Source organism: Oryctolagus cuniculus, chromosome 9, assembly GCF_051225735.1.
Source record: "Oryctolagus cuniculus isolate XC-2025 breed Fujian yellow rabbit chromosome 9, ASM5122573v1, whole genome shotgun sequence".
Lineage (NCBI taxonomy): Eukaryota > Metazoa > Chordata > Mammalia > Lagomorpha > Leporidae > Oryctolagus > Oryctolagus cuniculus.
In genome coordinates, this window is record NC_142875.1 from 46,362,875 (window position 1) to 46,390,101 (window position 27,227).

Consider the following 27,227-nt stretch of genomic DNA (forward strand, 5'->3'; position numbering starts at 1 on the left):
CATGGTTGAAGGAAGTTGAGTCATTTTAAAGTTAATTATGCTTGTGGTTGATCTTGTGGCTGTGGAGTTGATATATGCAAAGCAAAATCTGTGTGTTTCCATGAAGCTGTGGTTTGAACAAAAGATAAGTCTCTATGTCAGACAAAGTGCAACATCATGCTGATAAGGAGAAGTGGAAGAAAAGATCAAAATTAAGAAAAAGAAGGCTTCCTTACTGAAGAAAATAAATAAAAATTAGTGTTCAGTTAGCTACATGTGTCGAAGATTTTTGTTGCTGAGAGAAGAAATGCAATAGGGTTTATTACCCAGGGTGTTCAACATACTGTCTGCCTAATCCCAAACCTCCTATTCACCAGATATGCACCTCTAGAGTTGACATCACACCTTTATGAACTTATTTTCTCACCTATGAGTTGGAGCAAATGATACCTACTTTACATAAATCATATTGCAGAGGTTACTGAAGCATATGTGGGGACTTCATAATATCCATGAAAATTGCATGTTATGAAAGAACCATGGTTGGATTTCAAATAATTTTTGCAACAAAATAAGTTTATCTTATAATTACATTTTCCATGTGCCCTAATGCATTAAAAATTAATATAGTTTCAAAATATCATTATTGGTAGATATAGTATTTATAAATATTATATTTGTCACAGAAATTTGTTTAGCTCTGAAAGTCTGCAGCTGAAAATCTAAAAATAATCTCCAGACATCAAACAAAAGAGCTTATAATAAATAATGGCCTAATTTATTTCAGCAATGATTTAAGCATTTCTTCTTTTGTTCATAAAAATGTTTAATTTATTTGAAAGGCAGAGAGACACAGGGAGGGACACACAGAAAGACATCTTCCATGCACTGATTCACTCCCCAGATGTCTGTAACATCTGGGCAGGGCAAGGCCAAAGCCAGGAACTTTGAACTCAATCTGGGTCTTCCACATGTCTTGTAGGGACCCAACCACTTGAGCCATCACCTGCTGCTTCTCAGGGCATGTATTAGCAGGAAGTTGGTATCAGGAGCAGAGTGAGAATTCAACTCAGGCACTCTGATATGGAATGTGGATGTCCCAAATGAGGATTTAACTATGTGGCCAAATACCAGACTCCAGAACTGGGATTTTCTTTTTCTTTTTAATTTTATTTGTTATACAAGTTTCGAGTATTTCATATCTTCAGATTTAGGAACATAATGACACTCCCTCTCACCCTCCCTCCCACTCATTCTCCAACTGTTCCTACTCCTCCTTCTCACATTACCACTCAATTTTTTACAAAAATCTATTTTCAGTTTACTGAATGATTGTATAATTAACCCTACACTGAGTACAAGAATTCAACAAATACCATGAAGAGAAAAACACAAACAAATACAAAAACAGAAAAAATACTGTTCCTCAACGGAAGAGACAAGGGCTGTAAGCAATCACTGAATCTCAAACTGTCTATTTCACTCCAGTACATTATATTTCAATTACTCTATTAGTTACCTTGAATCAGGGAAAATATATGATATATGTCTTCTTGGAACTGCCTTATTTCACTAAGTATAATGTTTTCCAGTTACATCCATCTTATTGCAAATGACAAGATTTCTTTTTTTATACCTGAGTAGTACTCCATAGTGTATATACACCATAATTTCTTTATCCAAACAGAAACTGATGGACATCTGGATTGAATCCAAATCTTAGCTATTGTGAATTGTGCTGCAATGAATAGGGGGTTATAATCACTCTTTCATATGTTGATTTCTTTCGGTTTGGGAAAATTTTCAGGAGTGGGATGTCTGGGTCTTATGGTAAGTCTATATTCAAATTTCTGAGATATCTCCATACTGTCTTCCACAGTGGCTGCACCAGTTTGCATTCCCACCAACAGTGGACCAGGGTACTTTTTCCCCATTTTCTCACCAGCATTTGTTATTTGTTGATTTCTGTGTGAGAGACATTCTAACTGGAGTGAGATGGTTTAATTTACATTTCTTTGAAGGCTAGTAAACCTATTTTCTCAAGTGTTTGTTGGCCATTTGAATTTCCTCTCTTAAAAAATGCCTGTTCAAGTCTTTTGTGCATTTCTTAACTGGATTGTTTGTTGTTTTTGAATTTCTTGAACTCTTAATAGATTCTAGATGTTAACCATTTTTCTGTTGCATAGTTTGCAAATATTTTCTCTCATTCTGTCAGTTGCCTCTTCACTTTGCTGAGTGTTTCTTTTGCAGTGCAGAAACTTCTCAGTTTGATGGAATCCCATTTATCAAACTTGGCTTTGATTGCCTGTGCTTCTGGGGTCTTTTGCAAGAAGTCTTTGCCTATGCCAATGTCTTACAGAGTTTCCTCAGTGTTCCCCAATAATTTGATGCTACCAGGTCATAGATTTAAGTCTTTGATAATTTTGAGTGGATTTTTGTGTAAGGTGTAAGGTATGGGACTTGCTTCTTACTTCTTACTTCTGCATGGGGAGATCCAGTCTCCAGCACTACTTGTTAAAGAAACTGTCCTTCCTCCAGAGATTATTTTTAGCTCCTTTGTCAAGATAAGTTGGTTGTAGATACATGGATTGATTTCTGGAGTTTCTATTCTGTTCCATTGTTTTTATTTTTGTGTTCTATTCTGTTCCATTGTTTTTGTTTGTTTGTTTGTTTTCTGTTCTGCTTTGTGCCAGTGACATGCTGTTTTGATTTTAACTGCCTTGTAGTATGTCTTGAATTCTGGTATTGTATTGCCTTGGCTTTGTTTTTGTTTTATAAGATTACTTTAGCTATTTGGGGTCTCTTGCCTTTCCATATGAATTATAGCATCATTTTTCCTAGATCTGTGAAGAATGTCATTGGTATGTTGATTGGGATTGTGCTGAATCTGTAAATTGCTTTTGGTGGTATGAACATTTTGATGGTATTGATTCTTCCAATCCATGAACATGGAAGAGTTTTCCATTTTTTTAACGTCTTCTTCTATTTCTTTATTTAATATTTTATAATTTTCATCATATAGATCTTTCACATCCTTGGTTAAATTTATTCCAAGATATTTAATTCTTTTTGGAGCTATTGTGAATGGGACTGAGCTTAAAAGTTCTTTCTTGGGTCCAGCGCTATGGTGTAGTGGGTAAAGCCACCACCTGCATTGCCGGCATCCCATAAAGGCACCAGTTCGAGTCCTGGTTGCTCCACTTCTGCTCCAGCTCTCTGGTATGGCCTGCGAAAGCAGTAGAGGATGGCCCAAGTCCTTAGGCTCCTGCACCCACATTGGAGACCTGGAAAAAGCTCCTGGCTCCTGGCTTCAGATTGGCATAGCTCTGGCCATTGTGGCCCATTAGGGAGTGAACCAGCAGATGGAAGACCCTTCTCTCTATATATCTCCTTCTCTCTGTGTGTAACTCTGACTTTCAAATAAATAAATAAATCTGAAAAAAATAAAGTTCTTTCTCAGGCATGGTATTATCTGTATACAAAGGCTATTGATTTTTCTATGCTGATTTTATATCCTGCCACTTTACTAAACTCTTCTATGAGTTCCAGTAGTCTCCCAGTGGAGTGTTTTGGATCCCCTATCTATAAAATCATGTCATCTGGAAATGGGAATAGTTTGATTTCTTCCTTTCCAATTTGTATGTCTTTGATTTCTTTTCTTGCTGTGGCAATATTTCATTCCTTAATCCACCATTTTGGAATCTCCAGACATTTCTTCTATGAATAAAAGTGGCAATGACTTCAACATCAGCTTATGTAGTTCCTGCATGGGAAACTTTAATGGACTACATACATAATGCCCCCATGCACAAGCACATTAAAGTACATACTTCACCAAATTTTTATGAAAGAACTCTAATTGTGGGGAGACAAACTAGTTTCCACCTTTTGTTCACTATGAAGAAATACTGATTATATCATATGTTTAAGGATGCTTACTGCTTTGCCCTCTAAAGGATTTGACATTTTACCTTGTGTGATGCAGGTTTAGTTAAAGATAAACTTCCAAATGTTCAACAAATGAACACTTGATAAATTAAGGATAAGGTTTAGATTTCCATTACCTTACAACTTCAATTGGATAATGGAATGGAATTTTAAAATTATTTCTTCTAACTCATTATTAAATCTTCTAAAAAACTGAGCTAAGGCAGAAAGTGGGCACACATCCCAATTTGAATTTTCTAGAAGCCATGGGTGACTGTAGATGCAACAGTAAGAAATGATAAGGCATATTGGACACAATTTCATACAATTTGTAATATACCCTGAGACTTTTTACCATCAATAAGTTGTATGAAAAAATACCAAGCTCTTGCTTGAAAGTGTAAAATCTAAGATCTCATAATAATAATAAAAACACCAACAGTGACAACTGTAGAAACCACTTCATGGCAAAACAGCATACTTACAAGCACTTATTTATTAATTAATTTTATATATGCAAATTTTAAATGATGTATTGATATACAAATTCATTCTGAAATCATTACCACTGTTAAGCCAATTAACATACCTATTAACTTGCATAGTTTAGTTCCCTTTTCTGTGTGTGGTAAGAGTACCTTAAAAAGTACTGTCTTGAAAAGTGTCTAATACTATTACATTATTATTTTTAAAAAGATTTATTTATTCATATGAAAGTCAGAGTTACGCACAGAGAGAAGGAGAGGTAGAGAGAGGTGGGGGGAGAGAGAGAGGTTTTCCATCCACTGGTTCACTCCCCAATTGGCCGCAATGGCCAGAGCTGTGCTGATCCAAAGCCAGAAGCCAGGAGTTTGTTCTGGATCTCACACATGGGTGCAGGGGCCCAAGGACTTGGGCCATCTTCTACTGCTTTACCAGGCCATAGCAAAGAGCTGGATTGGAAGTAGAGCAGCCGAGACTTGAACCGGTGCCCATATAGGATGTGGGCACTGCAGGCAGCGGCTTTACCTGCTATGCCACTGTGCCACCCCTACATTATTATTTACCATTAAATGTCCCATGATGTACTTTTCTTTTTAATCTGTAAAGCAAATAGACTGTTATATTATATTTTTTTTTTGACAGGCAGAGTTAGACAGTGAAAGAGAGAGAGAGACAGAGAGAAAGGTATTCCTTTTCCATTGGTTCACCCCCCAGATGGCCGCCACAGCCGACGCACTGTGGCCAGTGCTGCGCCGATCTGAAGCCAGGAGCCAGGTGCTTCTCCTGGTCTCACATGTGGGTGCAGGGCCCAAGCACTTGGGCCATCCTCCACTGCCTTCCCAGACCACAGCAGAGAGCTGTACTAGACTGTTATACTATTAACAGAATCTCATATATGAAATAAAAAATAATGCCTATATACATTAATTTTCTTCCCAGTTTATGCAGATAATGAGAGACCATTCCAAATAAAATTCAGCTGAATTAAGGGTAACAAATGAAGGCAACTCCTAATTGGAAGATACAAAATTTGTTTAGGACTGAGCAATAGAGATGTTACCAAGAATGACTTGAAGCTGCCTACTTAAAACTGAGGAGCAAATGGCTGTTATCCTATTCAGAGTCAATCCTTGTAAAGAAAACTCTGCATAAATATGAATACTTCAAAATGCTTATTGAAAGTAGAATTCAAACAAGTTCAATTTTGGTGAAACAAAAATTGAAATCCATGCATATTCATGTTGCCTCATGAACTTTCATCTCCACCAAACCCACTTAAATTTGGTTAGGTTCAGATCATTCACTTTGTACGTGTGTTGGGTCACTTGGGAGCAAATGTCTCAGGATCGGGAAGAGCTCCTATCCTTTCTTATACTCTGTCACTGTTCATGGCTCCCTTTGCAATCTGAGTTGACATCAATGCTCCCGGTAGGATAGAATTGCTGCAATTAGGACCCCAAATCTCAGTGGCTAAACCATTTGTTCCTTCTTGGATCATTTTCCAGAGTAGGTCAGAAAAGAGATTCTTGGTAATTGGCTAAGTTTTCAATTCTTTTACTTATCCTTTGAGTTTGTCAGACAAAAAAGAAACAAAGGAATTGAGTGTATGTGTGTGAGGGGGAGGTTATGGGTTGAGCCTGCAGATAAAAACATTTACACACATATTTCATTAACCACAGAAGTCATGTACTTGCTAACTACCAACAAGAGAAAGGAAGAACGATTTTCCTTCCTCACACCCAGAAGTAAAAGTGAAATTGCATTTTGAATAATTAAGTCATTTCTGCCACTTTGCCCTAGAATTATCTACTGATTCATACAAGTATCAAGAGTTATTTAGTAATCATTTCCTTGCTAGTGTCTAAGTATATAATGCATAGCGGGAATCCTCAGCTGAGATAAGAGATCTTGCCTCTAATGTCAGAGTTTCCAGTGTAGTTTTTCTCAAAAAATAAAAATAAACTACCTATGGAAGTATAATACATTTAAATAGATATATACATATCCTCCATATTCTTTCACAAATTGAAAATAAGAATATAAATGGCACTCAGATTAAGAAACTGAACATTGTCAGCATCTCAGAATTCACACTAGGGCACTCCTCCAGTTCTCTTTAAAGACATATCTTTTAGTGAATTATTTTGGGTATATACATAGGAGTAGAATTGCAAGGCATGAACCATGTTGTTTTCTCACCTTTGGTAGACACTGCCAAACCAAGCAGTATTCTAAAGTTGTTATGCCAATTTATACTCCCACCCACAGTATAGACTTCTGGGTGTTCCATATCCTAATAAGTTGTCAGTATTTTCTTTCCTTTTTATTTTAGCTGTTGGCATGTAAATGATTTCATTCTGATTTTATTTTTATTTCCTTAATGTCTAGCATTGTTGAGCATGTTTTCAGCGTTCAAGTTTTTGATTAATGAGTTAAGAATCTAATTCCTATTTGCTCATTTTTTCTGCCTATTTTCAAAGAATGTGTTGACATTTTAGAGGCTACCTTTATTTTCAACAAGTAAAACAGCAGGAATTATGAATCATGGCGAGATCTGCATCTTAAATTCTATCTTCCCCTTCATGTGGTTAACTAAGTACAGTTGGCCCTCTATATCTATGGATTCCACATCCATAGAGTCAAATAATCATAGGCCAACAATATTTGAAAACAAATAATGTCTTTACTGAACAAATATAGTCTTCTTTTTTATTATTCCCTAAATCTTATCCTTATTCATAATTGCTTAATGAAAGTCTCTCTCATAATTTTACCATGACTGCAAAACTATGGAAGTGTTTGTAATGTAAAACTAAGCGATCCAAAGGGATGCAATTTAAGCCTGTCTTGTTCTTTACCAACAATGATGTCAATTTAATTTACATTAAGTCACAGCCTAGGGTTCTAAAGTCAACTGAAAAAGATATTTCAAAAGTAAAAACAGTATTCTTTACTGCATTCAGAAAGAGAGTTCAGAACATAGGAAGAGGTAGAATTTGACAATCCAAAAGCAAAGCTGGAGAAACTACTGTTATGTTCAGAACCAAAGACAGATTAAAACCTTCAGAATCCATCACCACGGAGATTATAGTGATTGCCCCAGTCCATTTTGTGCTGCTTTAACAGACTGTCTGAGACTGCGTGATCTATTGTGAAAAAAAATTATTTCCTAAGTTTTAGGAAATCCAAGATGAAGGGGCTGGAATCTGGCAAGAGCCGTCTTTCTGTGTCATCACATGGGAGAAGGTAGAGGACAAAGAGGCAACAGGAGCCATGGTAACTCTTTGATGAGGCTATTAATACCACCTCTGAGAGCAGAGTCTTTCTGGTTCGATCACTTCTCCAAAACCTGACCTGCTAAAACTGCCACACTCACCATCAAATTTCAGCATGAGTTTTGTAAAGCACAACTATTCAGGTTACAATGGTGACTCTTTCTGTGTTTAATTAATTAAAAGAATACTAAAGCATGAAGCAAATGTAAGAAAGTTTGGTAAAGTGAGATTCATTCTTATGATTAATAGTCAAAGATTTTTAAGAATAAAACATTTTGAAAAATGATGCCTGTTTTGCTGATAATCTTTTTCTTAAAGGATTTATGTAGTTATTTATTTGAAAGGCAATGTGACAGAGATAGATGGAGAGACAGAGAAAAAGCGATCCTCCATCTACTGATTCACTCCCCAGATGGCTGCAGCAGTCAGGTGTGGGCCAGGTTGAAGCCAGGAGCCAGGATTTCTGTACTGCTCTCCCATGTGTGTGGCAGGGGCCCATCTTCCACTCTCTAGGAACATTATTAGAAAGCCAGATCAGAAGTGAAGTAGCCAGGACTGGAACTACCACTCCATTATAGGATGCTGGCAATCTAATACTGTAAGATATATGAGTTATCAGAATTAAGAGTGAAGGAGAATCTCTGGTATCCAGGGTCCCCAGAAAGGACTAAAATAGAGCACTCAAGAAAACTATCCCTCGGGACTGGTGCTATGGCATAGTGGGTAAAGCTACCACCTGCAGTGCGGGTATCTCGTGTGGGCACCAGTTCAAGTCTTGGCTGCTCCACTTCCAATCAATCCAGCTCTCTGCTATGTCCTGGAAAAGCAGAAGATGGCCCAAGTCCTTGGGCCCTGAACCTTATGGAAAGGCCTGGAGGAAGCTCCTGGCTCCTGCTTTCGGATAGGCACAGCACTGGCTGTAGTGGCCGACTGGGGAGTGAATCAGCAGATGGAAGACATCTCTCTCTCTCTCTCTCTCTCTCTCTCTCTGCCTCCCTCTCTCTCTCTCTGGCTCTCCTTCTCTCTTTGTGTAGCTCTAACTTTCAAATAAAGAAATAAATATTTAAAAAAAAAGAAAACTATCCCTCTATCCCAAACCCTGTTTTTCAATATCATCCCCAAGTATGGATGTGCCTGCAACCATGGAATCCTAGTAGATTTTGTTTGTTAGTTGTTTAGCTTTTTGTGATTATTTGTGGATGTTTAAAACAGAATCATTTTGTAGCTCATCATTAAAGCCAAGATTTTATTCTCAGGCAATATAAGAATATAATATCTCTCATCTCTCCTTGGTCTAAATGAATTCAATTTTAATGAATATAATGTGAAACTTGCTTTGCTATATATAATATTAAAGCCTCAGCATGTGAATGAACATGAAATGAGTTAATCTTATGAGAGTTATTAACACATCTTAAAGTATTATCTCTGCTTTCACATATTAGTGACTTTCATACACCAAGTTGGTTCATGTGATAAGAAAGCAATTAGTATACTACTAGTGCAAATATTATGATAAGACTTTTATGCTGAATTACCAGCTTTGATAAACCCCTGGTAGTTTCCATTTAATAACTGATTTATATGCTCTAGATAACACGCTAATACTCACAATTGACATGACACTGAGTCATATATCCTCTTTTGCTTATCCCAAAATGGATTTCCACTTCAAAGGAAATAGATACAGATACTGTTACTTGCCAAAAGCACAGCAGAATACAGTGTCATATATTCTTCCATTTCACATAATCCAGCTACTCTTACAGGCAGAGTTGCTATCATTCCCTCTACTCTATCCTGTGTTACAATTTATTGGAAAAAGTCTTAGTTTCCCAATCTATATAATGAAATCTTTTCACTTTTGTAATCTCCAAGGAATGAATTTCCTGACTTATGATTTCTTCTCTTTTTTTTTGGAATATAGCAGTTCTTTTTTTAAATTCTTTTTATTATTTAATAAATGTGAATTTACAAAGTGCAACTTTTGTATTGTTGTGGCTCCCCCCCCAACCTTCCTCCCTCCCACGACCCTCCCCTCTCCCACTCCCTCTCCCATCCCACCCTTCATCGAGTTTCATTTTCAATTACCTTCATATACAGAAGATCAACTTAGTATACACTAAGCAAGGATTTCAACAGGCTGCCCTCACACAACCGTACAAGGTATAGGGTATTGTTTGACTAGTGGTGTTGTTTTTAAGTTTCATAATAAAACACATTAAGGACAGAGATCCTACGTGGGGAGCCTGTACCCAGTGATTCCTGTTGTAGATGTAACAATTGGTACTCTAATTTATGGCATCAGCAATCACCCGAGGCTCTTGCCATGAGCTGTCCAAAAACTCAAAGTGTTACTCAGAGACTCTTTAGCATTATGGCTAGAATGTCATAGAAACAATTTTTTAAAGAATGAATGAATGAGTTACAATTAAACATTGGAAAATAGCTTAAAATAAATTTAAAATGGTTTAATACCATGTCCTCCATATATTCATGCCATTTTAAAACCTGTAGAAATTCTACGTTCATGGGATTAAAAAAAAACTTGATGACAATTCCTACTACCATAATTCCATTACTTGTCCTTACTCATACTTTATCTGATCAACAAGCATCGATCACTCATTCTATGCCAAACACTCATCTTACTAATGATGCGGCAGTGAACAAAACAGATACATTCTTTAATTTAATGTAACTTACTTTAGAGTCAGAACACAAGTGAATTGTAGTAACAAACCAAAAAACGTATAGCTCCTTGTTGTGTTTTAAGTTTAATGGAAAATTCCCTTGAATTTACCTTCTAAATCCTGAAATTCAACTGAGAATAAGGACAAAAAAGACCTGAGATGGTATCTTTTCTGTGTAAAATTCAAATACTTGTAAATGTTCAAACATCTCATGTCTTCTTAAGTTCAAAAGAATTGGAGAGATTCATGTGAAGACAGTATCATAAAAATGAACATACCTATGATCAAATTGGCCTCCTTACAGATTATGATAAATTTGAATTTCCAACAGTATCTTGACAATTTTTTTTTTTTTTTTTTTACAATACAAACCTAGTTTAATAAATAAGGAAACAAAGCAGTTCCTTGATTGCCCATTTATAGTCTTCTCTGAGACTCCACTGCCACTTCTACCTGGGCAAGTCTAATGGTGCAACCATGAAGTTTGTAGCCATCTTGTCTTACTAATGCCAGCGTGCCAGGCTGCACCCTAACACTAGCTGGCACGTGACAGATGAGTTCATGCTCATGAGGGTCGTATTTATCACCGATGGGTGCCATCCTCTCCAGGCCGTGCTTGGCAAACACACTTTTCAGCTTTGCTTGTAGGAGTGACAGCCCCCGAAAGACCTTCTCCAGAATGAGTGTCTGGCCCCCAGGCTCTGTTTCTTCAGAAATGCACTCAGTAGTCTTCTCCAAAATGTCCGCCACCTCCACCAAGTCCTTACAGAAACTCTGGATGCCAAATATCTTGGCATCTTCCACACATCTCTGGGTCCGCCTCCTTATGTTTTCACAATCAGCCACAGCTCTCTGGTATCTTATTGTTAAATCCTGGACTTCCTTTTCCAGTTTCACAGCTTTTAGCCTTAAGGCTCGTTCAGTAAGAGATGGCCCAAGCTCATCTGGAGGGTCCTCAGAACTGCAGTCCTCACCAGCAGTTCTCTGGGTGGCAGTGCTGAATGGGGGCAGCCATCCTCTGTTCTCCCACGCGGCACTCAAGGTCAAGAGGCGCTGCACCCGCTGCCGGACCGCCCACAGCGACCGCGCGGCCATGTTCGCAATCCAGGAGGACCCAGGCAGCGCATGCGCGTTCGCTCCAAGTCAGTATCTTGACAATTTTATGATATAAATATATTTTATTGGGGCCGGCGCCATGGTTCACTTGGTTAATCCTCTGCCTGCGGCGCCGGGTTCTGATCCTGGTTGCCCCTCTTCCAGTCAAGCTCTCTGCTGTGGCCCAGGAGTGTAGTGGAGGATGGCCCAGGTGCTTGGGCCCCTGCACCCACATGGGAGACCAGGAGAAGCACCTGGCTCCTGGCTTTGGATCTGCACAGCGCCGGCCATAGTGGCAATTTGGGGAGTGAACTAACAGAAGGAAGACATTTCTCTCTGTCTCTCTCTCACTGTCTATAACTCTGCCTGTCAAATAAATAAAATAAAATAAAATAAAGATAAATATGTTTATATATATGTATTTATATCCACTTTAAAATACAAAACATGCACTTCCATCGACATTACTGTATTTAACTCTTAAGTAGAGAAAATAAACTATTGCCTTTTGACTATGTACAGTATCCTTCTTACTTCTCTGTTGGTTTCAGGCAATATTATCCAAATAAAATATCTATTAATGCCATTAGAATAATGACCCACTTGTGAATGTCTCATACTTTTCCTCATTTTTTTAATCAGAGAAAATTCTTGACCAAGCAGCAATACAGTTTAATCTTATATTTACAAAAAGAACCTTCAAATTTGGGAATATACAAAATTTATTTAATCTAACTGAAATAAGGGTACACTGGAAAAGGACTAATATTTAAGCTGTATTTTCAATATCTAGCATAATAATGCATACAGTGAAATATTTGATATAAGATAATGTGTTGAAATGATTGTTAAGAATAGAATCTATTTCTGCAGCATATTAATTTTTCATATTAGCATGCAGGCATTATTATTTGATCTCTAAATTCATGAAATAGATAAGTAGCTTGAGAAATAGTGAAGGTTTTCATTACTTCTCAATTACATGTTAATTAAAATAATTTTTAAAAGAGCTTTTTTGTGTTAAGCCTAGATTTTAAAAAAATTGGTAAAAGTATATAAAAGAAGGCTAATTGGTTAGTAATCATAAATGTAAAATTTGAAAACTCCAAAGACATTAAAATTAAACTAATAGTTAACATTTATTCTTTTAATTAACATTTGGCAAACTTGCTATTATAAGTTAGTCTGATATAATTTGGTTGATGGAAATTCTAATTGACATTTAATAAGTGTGTTGATCAAAATATATGTTGTTTTGTCTTCCATTTCAAATGACAATTACCTGCTTCAATATCTCTTATATTTCACAGATTAATAAGAACAATAGAATTTTAATATTTCTCTAGCCCCAAGACTGTAATTTATATGATTTATATTTTATATGATTTTCCCAATCCAGGATTTATTTCCTCCTAGTAAATTAAACAGCTTCCTAAGGGCATTGAGCCATATTTTCCTGGTGTGCACAATCTATGCCCTGAGAGTAATTGAAGTACTCTGGGAACCATGTGAACTCCAACAGGCCAGTGGGGTGCTGTTTAGGAAATCACTACTTAGACTAAATGGTGTTCACTACTTTTTCTTCATTCTAAACAGGTTATAGCTTCTATTTTCTAATCAGGATCCACAATTCTGTGTTCTTTTTTCAGTGTCTCCAGTGCTGTATTCATCTCTAAGGAAAACATTAATAGTGACAGTGTGTCCAGAGATGAAAAGCAGAGGGCCCATTCTTGAATTTCTCCTCTCTTTGTTCTTCTTTCTAGATTTACTTTTTACCACTCAGACTATTCTCTTATTCTCTTCCCTGATTTTCTGTAAAGTCTGATGAAAATAATTTTCTTCTCCTACTCATTAATCATTTCTTCTGTAGAAACAGGTCATATAAACAGATCTCTATCCCAATTGCCTTCATGGTAAGATATTAATCTTTCTTATTTAATCAACTATTATATATTGAAAAATTAAATAATTTAATGACATTTAAGGACACCAGGCATAATATATTGACAGTAAGTATTATGGAAAGCTAAACATCAGTTTGAAAATATCCATGCCCTATTTGCCTCAGATAAATCATCTCATTTCTCAGGTAGCATGTTTCCACAACTTTCCAGGGGTTGCTTAAATAGTCTTTCTTTTTTGTTCCTATACTAAGAAAGGTAGATTATTGTATTATTTTTTAAAGATTTATTTATTTATTTGACAGAATTACAGAAAGAGGCAGAGCCAGAGAGAGAGAGATCTTCCATCCCACTGATTCACTCCCCAGAGGACTGCAACAGCCAGAGCTGAGCTGAACCAAAGGCAGGAGCCAGGAGCTTCTTCTGGGTCCCCCACTTGGGTGCAGGGACCTAAGGATTTGGACCATCTTCTAATGACCTCCCAAGCCATAGCAGAGAGCTGTATTGGAAGTAGAGCGGCTGGGACTTGAACCGGTACCCATATGGGATGCTGGCACTGCAGGCTAGGGCTTTAACCCACTACACCACAGCACTGGCCCCGGATTACTATATAATTTAGATGCTTTTATTTCATCAATGCCATATTATTCCTGGTATTCCAATGATAAGTATGATCAGTTTTACTTGATAACACTTACTTATTATAAGTAAGTAGTAAATACCTATTTAAATAAACCTACTTTTATTTAAATATAAAGGAAAATTTTTGCAGGATGAAAACTCTGGCATCAAATCATTATAAAACACAACCAGTGAAAAATCTTTTAAGTACCTTCCTAAGGACTATTTGCAAATACTAGAGTGAATACAGTAAGTAGTATTGTTGATAATCAAAACTAACAATGTTAGAAATCTGCTCATTGACTATATTGGCTTGTTATTCCTCTTGTCTTTTTTCAAGTCTATGAAACCATATCAGAGAATGATGAGATACAAACCCTAATGAATCTTAGAACTCATTAAAATGTAATCATCTGTGTTCTTGCAAAGCTTTTCTTTTTAAAGCCTCTTCTCATATTGGCAGTGCTTTAGAAATAATCATTTAATGTGTTTGTGTACTTCTTGATTTTGAAACATGACTTTCTAATAAAAGCCTCTTAGGCTAATTCTGATTTTGATAAAGTTGAGTCAACATATATTTTTAAACCTTTGTATAGTTTTGTTGTATAGTTGAAAAGTGATCTTTGGTTAGCAATATAGTAAGAGCCTGAAAAATACCTGTTAATATTGAATTTGATGCTTATTCTCTGTGGACTTACAGTGCTACACATTCTATACTGTTGATAAAGCAATATAAACCCTGAACAGTTTGAATAAGACCTCAGAGAATAGTAGAATAAAAACAGATTCTTTGTGGCCAGCATTGTGGTGCAACAGATTAAGCTACCTTTTGTGATGCTGACATCTCTTATGAGCACCTGTTGGAGTCCTAGCTACTCCACTTTCAATCTATCTCCCTGTTCATGTGCCTGGGAAAGCACAAGTGCTTGTGCCCTGCCATCCATGTGGGAGACCCAAATGGAGTTTCAGTCTCCTGGCTTTGGGCTTTGGACTTTCCCAGCCTCAACTGTTGTGGATTTTGGGGGAATGAACAAATGGATGGGAAAATGTCTCTCTCTCTGTCTCTCTATCTCTCCCTCTCTCTATAACTCTGCGTTTTAAATAAATGAATAAATCTTTAAAGAAAAAAGCAGATTTGTTAAGTTTCGGTCCCAACTCTGCTATTTCCTGGCTTTGTAACTGATCAATTTATTTAAATTGTGTTTCTTACTTTGTAAAATGAGATATTTATACTTACCTCATACCATTGATATACTAGTTAATTGAGGTATATAGAGAAACAACTTTGTATTGTTATATAAAATTATAGGATCAAAAATAAATTCTAATTATTTTTACTTTGAATAGAATATATAGAAGGGGTATTTAGGAAATATTATAGACACAGAGCAGCACTGAATGGAAACTTATTCTATCTTCTCCTAAGACCTATATACACATTGTTATTATCAAATTATTGTTATCACCAAATTTTTTTGAGAAGATGCCACTGATAAGGCATACAGACTTTTAATTAATTTAAAAGTGTTCATGATATGCCTCAAAGCTACACCTTAGGTTTGTAATATAATTTGTATATGTATGAATTGCTTCGTGTAATCTTGTGATTTGGAATTAACATATCAAAGACCTCTCCAGCTTTGGGAGAGCAGGTTTTTTTATACCAGGTGTGGGGAGTATGCAGCCCATGAGCCCTATAAAGTCCACGAAATCATTTGGTCTGGCATTGCCAGGGCAACCACAGGCAAAACATGAAATTCAATGAATCTGTAAATCTGTAGCAGGTTATTTTATTTATTTATTTACTTATTTGAAAGGCAGAATTTCAGAAAGAGAAGGCAAGTCAGAAAGAGACATCTTCCATCACTGGTTCATTCCCCAAGTGGCCACATCCACCAGGATGTGCCAGGCTGAAGCCAGGAACAAGGAGCTTCTTTCAGATGTCCCACGTAAGTGGCAGGGGCCCAGGATCTTAGGCCATCTTCCACTGTTTTCCCATGCACATTAGCAGGGAGCTGGAACAGAAGTGGAGCAGCGAGGACTTGAACTTAGACCCGTATGTGATGCCCGTGCTTCAGGTAGTGGCTTAATTCACTGCACCATAGCGCTGGCCCCAGCAGGCTAATTTTTAAGTTTATTATTTTTCATGGCCAATGAATAGTGTTAGAAATATCCGAATGGACTTTGTTAGTGAAAAGGTTCCCCACCCCTGCTTGATACCTATGCTGCAGTTCTTTGTGCCTCTCCTGCACTTCAAAATAGTCCTTATTGCAGTGCTCATCACACTGCATTTCAAATGATTGTTTGCATCCATGTCTTCAGTTCAATTCATTAAGCAAAATTCCAAGACTCTGTTCTGTGTTACTGATCAAATGAATAAAAGGTATTTACTACTATCCCAGAGCCAACAGCAGAGTGAGGAAGCAGGGAGAAACCTTAAATAGCAGGACCATGTCACCAGGTTTGTGTCTTGAACCTACAAGCATGGGACCATCATCTTACTGCCATTTAAAATATCTATTTGCTGAATGAATAAATGACTATACTGTGTTACTGCTCCACTAGAATTATTTAGCAGCATCTTTAAAAACAAATTTCCCAGCCTCCCTCGCTGATGACCAGGAGTCAAGATTTGCAGCTGTGAGGGAAACAGAAGAGATAATTTATCTCATCCTTTCTCTAGCTTTAGCTTAACATTCTTATTCCTACCCCATTTGTTTGTATTTATTAAGATGAAATATACCCTTGGCATATTAAGGGAAATAAGTATATATTTCCGTCATTAGTATAGTTAATATAGGTAACAAAAACCATTACGTTTGTAGTAGCTTTCATTGGGTGGTGGAATAAATGTTCATTTTTATTGCTCTGAATTTCTGTAAAAGAATGTAGTACTTTTAAGAATAAGAAAGAAAAGCTATCTCAATCGTTAGAAGGAACGTTTACTAAAACCAATTGTAAAATGGCCAGGGGATCTGGGATTGAATTTACCTATCCATAAGAAGGCTCTTTGAGTGACATAATATATGGATCCTAGGGTTTGACCCGGCGATGCCCTTCCCTTTTGAGTGACAGCACTAGTTTGAAGCAGGTGCATTCCCACTAGCAGTTGCATCTTCTTTATGGGCTCTGTCGTGCTGAGGATGCTCCAGATTCCAATTTGCCAACTTTCCCATCGGTGCTAAAACCTTTCACAAACTGTCCTTGGCTGTCAGCAGCAATCTCTACTGTGCCCTTGTCTGATAGTCATTCAAACCAGTTGACCTCAGCCTTAAGAACTTTTAAAATAACCAGCAAAAGTTTTTCTTCTTCATCTGTAGCTGCAGGCCATTGTTCTGTGTCCTTCCATCATTTGACATTATGAATGATGTCCTTCCCTTACTCTCACAGTTACCTTGAAGATATTTATAGACTAGGTTCTGATCCCTCTTAGGGAGCTGTGTGGTGTGGACTCTTCAATCTCCACGTTTTGTATCCTCTAAACCTCATTTCCTAATATATTTATTCTGGTAAAAATGTTCTATTATAAGGAAACTTTTATTTTTGGTATATTCTTTTTACCCCTAGTGCAGGCAAGATATAAAATTCTTAAAAAGAAGATAACAAATAAAAAAAAACAGATATTTTTATTGTGCACATCATAATTTACATGATTTTCTTCCCCTCATGTTTATATTGCTTGCTTTTCATGGAATGGCATTGCTTTGTTTTTTCTAATTCCGAATTATTTTGCTTTTCTCAGACATGTTATTTGTTAAGTGCTCTATTTACCTACAGTCTGATGTACACTCCTGTGTTTTGCTAAATTGCAGTAGTCAGCAACAAAGTGAATTTTATGGTATGAACATATTTTGCCACAAAGCATATAAGAGACAATTTGTGTTCTTTCTTATTTTAGGTCACTATTATAATGCTGCATGTGCTAGAACTAATTAAATTGTACAAATATTGCAGTGAAACTAAAATTCTTCTTTGCATCTTTAATTCCTGCTTTGAGACTAAAATCATGTTGTACACAGGAAATGTGGCCATTAATCCAATCAGTGTTTAGTCACTGTTATTTATGGATTTGTGTTTTTTTCAGCCAATTTTACTTCTTAAATGTTGAATCCTTATATTGTAAAAAATAAAAAGTTGAATTTGAATTTTACTATTAGATTTGAACAAATACTCCATTTTTATTCATCAAAATGTGATAAAGAGTGTTGAATTTAATAATCTAGTTTATAAAAAAAGTAAGGAAAAATATCTGGAGTTATTCAAATCAGTTAACCTGGATAGCCCCATACATTCAATCATCAACATTTATTTAGTTATTACATGTATGAACACATACAGGATTTCCTCCAGTCTTTGTGAAAAGCCATATAGTAAGCATTGTTTTTCCTACTCTAAAGATGTGAGGCTTAGGGTACAAAGATGAAGTGATGTGCCTGAAGTGGTAGATGTTAACACTCAGCTGTCTGACATTTTACTATATCTGTAGACTAAGAATTGTCAGTAAAATACGATCCCATTTGAACAGTTATTCTAAGGAAGTTTAGAATGCTCTAATTGTATATATATTCAATTCAATTTCTTGCTGAAAATTTAATCCAGTCCTCAGGGGCTATAAGTTGAGCTGGTGGTACAAATTTTAGCAATCTTTTATACAAAGGTTCAACAAGGACACATACAGATTCATTAAGACTTTTTAAAATATTTTCTACATAGCATTTACCTTGTTTTTTAAGTGTTAGAATGCTATTTTTTGAACCTTTGCTTTTGATGATTTTGCTAGCCCTCCTGCATTGGATAATGTAAAACTAAATCAGGTGCTTAAAAATATATATTATCTGTAATAGAGCATTAGACCTATTGATTCAGATGCTGCTTGGGATGCCTACAACCTATATTCAAGAGCCTAGGTTCAAATGCAAGCTGGGATTCTGATTCCAGCTTCCTGCTAGCCCATATCCTGTGAGGATGCATGTGGGATCTTTGCCACTCATGCAGGGCACTGACCGAGTTCCTCGCTCCTGGCTTCAGCCTAGTCCAGCCTTGGCCATTGTGGACATTTGGGCCATGAATCAGCACATGGGAGCATTTTCTCTGTCTCTCTCTGTCCCGACCTCTGTCTCTGTTTTTCTCTGTGTGTCTGTCTCCTAAATAAACAACTAAATACAAAATACCACATAGAAAGCTAATTTCCTTTCTAAAATGCAAACTGGAGTGTAAAAGTCATTTTGTACTTTTTAAAAATATCACAAAACATGATATGGACTGTACTCCAAATGTTACTATTTTGAAAATAAAATATTTTTATAAAAATCAAAAAAGGAAAAAAATCAACCTTTTGTTTCCAAGCTCACTGCATAATATTTGATTACCTCAAAACATGTTAATTTTCTGGTTATATTATCTCTATTTATAGGCATTTTTGTCAAGTTCAATAAATTTATTTTCATCATTATCATCATGAATTATTTACTAGAAATTAGGACCCTCTTTGATAACTGAGTTTACTGTGAACAAATCATGTGAGATGTAATATCTGTTGCAAAGAGTCCAGGATTTGGTTGACATAATTATCTGGCATTCTTTTCAAGAATAATTTAGTCCTCATTTAACCCCTGATGAACCATACTTTACCTAAAAAGATAGACAAGGTAAAAATTATATTTCTTGTCCTGAAAATATGTGTTAAAGAAAAAGTCATGGGAGGAGGCAGTTTAAATATAAATGGAACAGTTACCCAGATTTTATTGCTAGACTCCTGACTTCCTGTTTAATACCATGACAAGAGCAGACTTTGGTACTTTGAACTATGGCAAAATACATGTCTAAGAAAATCAGGGATTTCTTAGTTTCCTACACATGAGAAGGCATTAAGTGAATTTAAAGGACATGTACCTATGGAAGAATAAATACCAAAATTGAAGGAAATGGAGAGATACTATATCAATAAGTCAAGTGACTAAAGAGGATTTTCCCCATTCTGTACGGAGAATGACATAATTCACATGTAACTATAGTAGTAATTCAGTTTGTATTTGGAAGCCTCAAGGTTCATGACTAAAATTAATATGATCATCTTTATTTTTATTTTTTTCAAAAGTTACTATCTTGAGGGATTTTAAGTTGTTTTGTTTGAATATAAACTATTTTACTGGTCTTTTCAAAGCAACAGTGTTAAATTGTCTGATGCTGACACTCTAGTTAAAACTTTTCTTTATTATTCTTTATTATTTTATCATGTGTTAATATGCCATAAAAATGACAGCATCTATCCTCCTGATTTCAAATTCTGTATGTAAAATCAGAATTTATCACACCTACCAAGCAGTAATTATTCTTAATACAAGATGTTATGACAAAATGCTCTAAGTTAAGGACATGAATCAAGTTATACATATACTATTCAGAAGAAAATCTACATCAATTTTAATAAATTTTAAAAGGCTAGTAACAACAAAATACAGTTTCTTTAACTTAGTACACTTTTAATAGAAAGATAGCAAAAAATGCAGAAAATGACTTAGTAAGACATTGGCCTTTAATAAATGCCAGATCACTAGAATTCAATTAATTAAAGGTATTTCTTTTAGGAATTTCCCATTAATTTTTATAGGTGCATTAGTTTCCACATATTTTCTGTAAATATTAAGAATTCTGTGCACAAGTTTCTAATGTTACACAACATCATTTTCTCTGTGTTCAGAAACAGTTTTAAAGAAAACCAAATTTGTATTGTCCTAAGGTCAAATAATAGTTTGGAAAATAAAATGTTGTAATAAAATGAATACACCAGCAAGTTAAAGGATCTGTAAGCCCATAAACCATTTTAGTGGATTGTCTCTCTGTAAGTGTGGTTTACATTGACAAAAATAAGTACTTTACATATTCTTTGGTTAAGGGCTGATTAGAACTGTTGGATCTGCTGCAATCATTAGATTGTATTAATGTTCCATAATTCCAGTACTGTGGTGTTTGCATGGAATAGTTTTTTTATTCATGTGAAGAGTTCCTTTTGAGTAGAACAAGGTGTCCATGGAGTTAATAACATCATTCTATCCCTTATTCAGTATTTTCTGCAAACTAAGAAAATTTCTTCCCCTAATTCTGCTCTGTTTTCTTGGTTTTCGTTCCTATCAACTTCTGCCATTGTAACATTGCCTCATGATGGGCATATTTATGATTTATTTGACCACAACTTATGTTTCATTAATTACAGTTGAATCAGATGTTTTCATTCCTTCTTGGTGATGAGATTGATGGAGATTAGTATTCTTCATGAACTTGGGAGTGGTCCATGTTTTGTTAACAGATAGCATGCTTACCACAGTTTTCTTAAGAAGATTGTTTCTTTTAAAAGTTAATTGTTGCCGGTGCCGTGGCTCACTAGGCTAATCCTCAGCCTTGAGGCGCCGGCACACGGGGTTCTAGTCCCAGCCGGGGCACCAGATTCTGTCCTGGTTGCGCCTGTTCCAGGCCAGCTCTCTGCTGTGGCCAGGGAGTGCAGTGGAGGATGGCCCAAGTGCTTTGCCCTGCACCCCAGGGGAGACAAGGAGAAGTACCTAGCTCCTGCCATCGGATCAGCGTGTTGTGTTGCGCCGGCCGCAGCACGCCAGCCGCAGTGGCCATTGTAGGGTGAACCAACGGCAAAGGAAGACCTTTCTCTCTGTCTCTCTCTCTCACTGTCCACTCTGCCTGTCAAAAAAAAAAAAAAAAAGTTAATTGTTTATGTATTTGAAAGTCAGGGTGACACGCCTACAAACACACATAGAGTGAGAGAGAGAGAGAGAGAGGCAGGGGAGGGTGGATTGTGTCTGCTGTTTTATTCCTCAAATGGCTGCAACTGCAGGACATGGCCAAGTGAAATGCAGGAACCAGAAACTTGCATGTGGACCACTATCTGCAGTCTTTCCAGGCACATAAGCGGGAAGCTATACAGGAAGCAGAGCCAGAACTGGAACTAGCTTTCCAATGTGAGATGCTGGCATTGAAAATAGCAACTTAACCCACCATGCCACAACACTAAATAAATCTTTTTTAGAAAGCTATTTTCTCATAATTTTAGGCTATTTATACGTAATGTAAGAGTCTATGATAGATACTCCTGGTGACATGAACACATACCCACCTGGTTCTCCCCTCCATTGCTAATATATAATTTATACCTTGGAGAATTTAGGGGAGTTCATAGGACAAAGACATAGCCATGGGTATTTTCCCCATTTTCTGGAGGTAGAATAAATTCTGCAGTCATTAGGATGATTTTTCTCCAGCCCCCTCCCTGCCAAAAAATAACAAAGGCCAAGTTCTATCTTTGATGAGGTTAGAAAATTAAAATATAAACCTATATATTAGCTTCTATATGTCTTGATATTCTTGCTTCTTTTATTGGCAAACCATGAGGAATTGAGTTATACATTCAGCATACTCGGAGGTCACTGAGTCAGTCAAAATTGCATGTCTGCTGCTTCATTAAATGTTATAACTTCAAAACCCATGGGAAATAAAAATGTGACTTTGGCCAAAGTTGTCAAAGCTTAATTATCTTTATCTGTAATGTCTTTCACAAAACTCTTTAGACAAAAACAGATATCAAGTGTGATTTCTTTGATAGTGAAATATACTCAAGCAAGCTATAGCATAGCATTCATTATGCTTTTTTGTCTAAGAGCCAGTGCCATAAAATGAAGGAGGATAACAGAACTTCAGATTTTCAAATTATGCAAAATAATTGATGTGAGCTTAAATATTAGCACGCCATTTGTTATGATCTGACCATGCTGGTGCTGTAAGCATTCTTTGCTTTAGCAAATACACTGCACTTGGGTATGTTGTTTTACTGAAGTATTACTGAAGAAGTCCCTGTGTAGATATTTCTTCAGTTTTAAAAATAACTAATTAAATATTGCCTGGTACAATTTCAAGTATTGCCGGAATCTTATGGAGAATGTAATATAGATGTGTACCTGTGTTTCTTCCCTACAAACTCAGAGATGTATATTCAAGTGGAAATTATATAAATTGGTGAATCAGATAAACTCAGATGACATTTTTTCTTCTTGCTTTTGTTATGGTTGGTTGTTTTTGTTCTAGAAGTGTAAATTTTTGACCAGTATACAAGGTATATGGTGATAGGACTTTATCAAGGATGATTATGAACACTTCTGAGAAAATCATAAAGTAAGCTATTATCATCAGCTGTACAGAACTCACTTAATTCAACATACGGTCACATTTTCTGGTCTTTTGCTCATATAGATGATGAAGCCTTAGGGTTCAAGGAGACCATCTGTGCAGCTCACCTGATGCCTATGTTCTTTCTATACCTCTCCCAAACCGTTTTTCATACCATGTCTGAATATTCCCAAAGAATTCACTCTTCCCAAGGAAATTCTCTACTCTTGAGCTTGCACAGTTTGAAAGATTTGTTCCCTGAGGATGGGAACAAAAATTCCTATTGTCTGCTCACTGTCACACAAAAAAATTCTATTACTTAATCTACAGTACAACATTCAAAATATTTGATGACTTTTCTTTTCCTTGGATTCCCATTTTCCCTCTTCTGATGCTGGTCTAAGTTTCCACATCATTCAGTGTGTTTTCGTAGGAAGTGTCTCTGTATTGTCCTTTTGGCACTCAGAGATGAGAATAGTCATCCTAGAGGTCCTGAGCAATACAGAGAAGAAGCCAGACCGTCCACCTCATTGCTGAAGATAATATTCTAAGTGTGAACCCCATGACAACAATCTAATGCTACATTGCTGTAGGATTTACTACGTGCCTAACTTTATGCTACCTATACTCCATTGTTACTGCCTGTTGCAAAGCCCTGCCTGACAGATTTAATAAATACATACAGATTCAGGGGAATGCAGCATATAACTTTAATTTCCCATAATAATATACCACCTTAAGGTGTTATTTACTCCTATTTATAAAAATACCAAACTATATATTTCAAAAAATGTGGAAATAATGTTATATCTTAAGCAACTGCTCATTTCTTGTGGTTGTGGACATGATCTGAAGCAGAATTTGAGACAACTTTTGTGACTTCTTTTCAAAAGTACAGCTTGTGGATTAAAGTGGTTCTTCCCCCCATAACCACCCTCCCGCCTACAAACCATCCCATCTCCTACTCCCTCTCCTATCTCATTCTTAAAATGCATTTTTAATTATCTTTATATACAAAAGAGCAACTCTATACTGAGTAAAGATTTCAACAGTTTGCACCCACACAGACACACAAAGTATAAAGTATTGTTTGAAGATTAGTTTTACCATTAATTCTCATAGTACAACACATTAAGGACAGAGGTCCCACATGGGGAGCAAGTGCACAGTGACTCCTGTTGTTGATTTAACAATTAACACTCTTATTTATGATGTTTTGTGACTTCTTTTTAAATGCTGATTGTTTCTCCTTGATTTCTTTTCACTAGTTTTCTTCCATGAACTGGTTATATACATTATGTACCTGGGACACCTCTAACAGTATCCACCTGTTATCACCTTACCTTTCAGCTGTGTCTCCCACTCCTGAAGATGGTTTCAGAATATTCTAGTCACATTTGTTTCCAAGTGCACAGCAAAACAAACAACACAAAATTCCTTCACCCCAACCTGCAAAAATAGCAATATCTATCAAAACAGCTTGGGATTCACTGAAGCAACAACACTTAGAATTTAGTAATGAGGCATTCCTCTGGCTTCACATCTGTTAGCGTTTTTTTCACTGTAGTCTGAGATTCAAAGGGAAACCAACAAAAATTCCTGACAATGATCAGGAAATATTCTAAAGAACTGACAAACCAGACTTCCATTCTTACAATTTTTGTATTTTTGAAAGAAGGATTCGATGCAGCCTTATTAAACTTAATTTATAGTATTCAAACACATTACGGTAACAATCAAATTTACACTACTTTAACATTATTTATCTTTTAGGTGTGTGGTGAGCTAATAGTGATGCATCTTTCATTTCTCTTAATTTTTCCTATTGTTTTATTTTTCTTATTTTACGTTTCTCTTTATTTTCTTAACGTTCTTATCTATCTGGCTTTCAGATACTATGTTATTTATTCTTTGAAGTTGAACAAGGCAGGGGGGAATAAGTCGATACTCAAGAAAGAGCCTAAGGATAGGGTAGTTTAAGATCATGGTCTTCAGAGAAGGTGGAGCATTCTGCAGCACGACAACTGAGAGTTGTTACACATTGCTTGAACTTTGTCTACCCAATTACAGTAAAAATTTTTAGTTGATTTATTCATTTGTTGAAGCTGGAGATAGGGAGAAAGAGAGAGGGCTCCCAAGAACTGGCTAACTGCTAAAATTCTTACAAAGGCCAGAGCAGGGATGGAGCTGAAGGCATGAGCCAGAAACTCAATCCAGGTCTCCCATGTATGTGTCAGGAATCCAATCACTTGAACTATCACTGATGCCTCCCACCATCTGTATTAGCAGGAAGCTGGAGGCAGGAGCCAGAGCCCCGAATCCTATCCCAGTACTCAGTTAGGGATGCAGCTATCTTAAGCAGTAGGTTAAATGTCCATCTCTAGAAGAGAAACATCCTGCAAAATTCTAAGCTTTAAAGTTGTTTAAATACTGGGCTTCATTACTCATGTTCTTAGGTCATACAGAGTTCAGCTGCACAAAGCACATGTTTATTTATTTGTGTCAAGTTAAAATAAGATCTATAGGATCAAAGATAAAGTAATCTGTACCCCTTGAGTACCTGTTACACTAAAAGTTCTCTAAAGAAAGGAAGGGGGCGATTTCAGATTGCTACTATCTTTTCTGTCCAAAAGGGCTTACTGATGTGGGGGACCTTAACAGAGTTAAGAGTTACGTGTAAACTCTGGGTAACTAGCTAGAATTTTATTCTATACACGCTATGCAATGTGACATATGCCAAAGTAAATAACTTTTGCAGTTTTATTGGCCTCTCCACAATTTTGTATAAAACCAAACCCACTTGTTTATTTTCACTGCAGTTGAAAAACACTGACACATGAAAGCAAGCTGATCAAATCTGTCCCAAATTGCAGAGTGAAATTTAAAGTGTTAGGGAAAAGTTGAAAACAAATGAACTACATAAAATGCATGTCTAGTCTTTGATTTTCTCCATGTAGTCTTCTTTTTAATCTTTTATGTTAGAAAGGTATTTGTCTTTGAATTTTCAGGTATTTGAATAAAAAAGGCAGTTTTCCTCTGTTAATTCTGATAAAAAAAATTTTAGTGGGGGGAAAACACATTTTGATGTTACATGCCGAAGGAACCAGTGTTACATCTGAAACCAAGCAGGTGAAGCTGTGTCAGAGGATAATTTATTCACACTGTTTAGAGAAGCACTTGCTTTTTGATGATCTGCTCTACATCACAGGTCAGTAGTTACACAGATTAACTTCTTTTTCTCCTCAATTTACTACAACTCAATTTTTTAAAGCTTTCTGAATTAAAAACCAGTCAGAAATTTAATATTTCTTAGACAATTTAATCAAAAAGGTATACCTATATATTCTAAGTTGTCCTTATAAAATTATAGAAATTGTTCAAGTATGTATATACATTTTAAAAAATAGAGAGAGAAATAACTCCCATCCACTGATTCATTCTTCAAATATGTGCAACAGAGGAGTTGGATTATGTCAAAGTTAAGTCAGGATCTCAATGCAAGTCTTCCACATGGGAGGCAGGACCCTAATCGTTGGAGCCATCATTGCTGCTTCCTAGGATCTGCATTGAAAGGGAGCTGGAATTGGGAGCAGGAGCTGGGAATTGAACCTAGATATTACAAGGAACAGGAAATGAAACCCATACTCTGAAGTGAGAAACAGGTGCCTCACCTGGCATCTAAACTGTTAGGCCTTAATACCACCACCGATTGATTTTAGTCAGCTGACAAAAATGAGACAGAGACCAGGGGAACCAATTAGTATTAAAAATAAATACATGGTTTTGGATACTGAGATTGGCATGGAAATATTGTTAGCGTGAGGAACAAAGGGTGTAACTAACTCAATACCATTTTTCAAAAATCTAACTGTATTTTAATTTCAAAATATGAACCTATCTCCACTGAATAAAAAATGATACTGAAGATTAAAGAATGTATCATTTAATTTATAAATAAACAAAGAATGGCTGTAAGCCTTCTAAGGCAATTGAGTAGCAAAATCAATAAAATATTCTTTAAAAAAGTGATACAGTTCAGAAAAAAAGTCTCCTGCCTTACCTGGCCTGTATTTACACCAAGGAAG

General features: G+C 36.3%; 1 protein-coding gene and 1 pseudogene across 7 annotated transcripts in view; one reads left to right on the top strand and one right to left on the bottom strand.

The window, feature by feature from the left end:
* PCDH9 (protocadherin 9) overlaps nucleotides 1-27,227 on the top strand; it is a 980,195-nt gene that overhangs the window by 818,857 nt on the left and 134,111 nt on the right. The window lies entirely within an intron of this gene.
* Nucleotides 10,724-11,613, bottom strand: LOC127492120 (grpE protein homolog 2, mitochondrial pseudogene; annotated as a pseudogene).